Source organism: Octopus bimaculoides, chromosome 6, assembly GCF_001194135.2.
Source record: "Octopus bimaculoides isolate UCB-OBI-ISO-001 chromosome 6, ASM119413v2, whole genome shotgun sequence".
Taxonomy (NCBI): Eukaryota; Metazoa; Mollusca; class Cephalopoda; order Octopoda; family Octopodidae; genus Octopus; species Octopus bimaculoides.
The window spans coordinates 64,389,088-64,390,490 of record NC_068986.1 but is presented as its reverse complement, the minus strand read 5'-3'; the positions used below and the strand labels follow the sequence as shown (position 1 = coordinate 64,390,490).

General features: G+C 35.6%; 1 protein-coding gene across 3 annotated transcripts in view; it reads left to right on the top strand.

The window, feature by feature from the left end:
• LOC106867596 (adhesion G protein-coupled receptor L4) overlaps positions 1 to 1,403 on the top strand; it is a 364,928-nt gene that overhangs the window by 224,331 nt on the left and 139,194 nt on the right. The window lies entirely within an intron of this gene.

The window sequence follows — 1,403 nt, the reverse complement described above, 5'->3', positions numbered from 1 at the left end:
TTATCTGATCAAATTCATCCTATGGTTGCGGAACTGTTTCCGGGGAAAAACGTAATCTTTCAGGATGATAATGCACCAACTCATACAGCTAAATTTGTTACTGAATGACACAAGGAACATTCTCGTGAAGTTGAACATCTTATCTGGCCACCACAGTCCCCAGATCTCAATATCATTGAACATTTATGATGCATTTTAGAAAAACAAGTAAGGAGTCGATATCCTCCACCATTATCACTACAAGAATTGGAGACTGTTTTAGTTGAAGAATGGACAAAAATTCCTTTGGAAATAATTCAAACTTTGTACGAGTCCATACCTCGTAGAATTCAAGTTGTAATTACTACGAAAGGTGGTCCTACCCCATATTAAAATATATTTGTTTGAAATTTTAAGGTATTTCCATTATTTTCTCCAACCCCTGTATATAATCATATGCACACAAATAAATCAGCGAAGGGAAATGGGGATTAAAGAAATCCAGGCGAATACCTTGGTAAGCACTCTGTTTAATAAATCCGGCTAACAGAGTTCTAACGAGAATGGTTCGTGACGTGACTGTTCTATGAATTGATTAATTACTTTATCAAATAATTCACCGATTAAACATGTAGACCATGATCCAATGGATACAGCTTATTGGATCATTCGAAACATATGAAAGCTCATAAAACATTTCATGAATATGATTTTTCATTCTCTATACGTCGTATTTGTTTGTGTTAACGTTACAACGTAAAGGTGCTCAAATACACAAATGTGTTGTTGAATGTAGTGTCTGTTATACTTTTGTTTTGGTAAAGTGGAATATTTCCTTATTCCTGAAGTTTTCGTGCGGTTAACATTGATAAATCGTACTCATACCTTTTCTTTTTTTTTTGTTGTTGTTGTTGTTGTAGTGCACCTGAGCACCGTATACAACAATTTCATTAAGCTAGCAAAATCGTTAGCGCGCCGGGCAAAATGCTTAGCGGCATTTCGTCCGTCTTTACGTTCTGGGTTCAAATACCGCCGGGAGTCGACTTTGCCTTTCCTCGTTTCGGAGTCGATAAAATAAGTAACAGATGAACATTGGGGTCGATGTAACCGACTTAGAATTTACAAGCCTTGTGCCAAAATTTGAAGCCATTATTATTATTATTATTATTATTATTATCATCATTATTATTATTATTATTATTATTATTATTATTATTATTATTATTATTATTATATTTGTGCGTGTGCGTGTGCGTGTGTGTGCACGCATGCGTGTGTGCGTGTCTGTGTGTGTACAAAGACAGGGGGCGAGAGCATAGAGCTACTTTAAAAAACAAGGATCGGTCCGTTAATACGACCCTGTTTAAAATTTGTTGTAGACATAGTTGTAGCTTCGGAGAGACAAAGAAAACTGCGAGGAATAT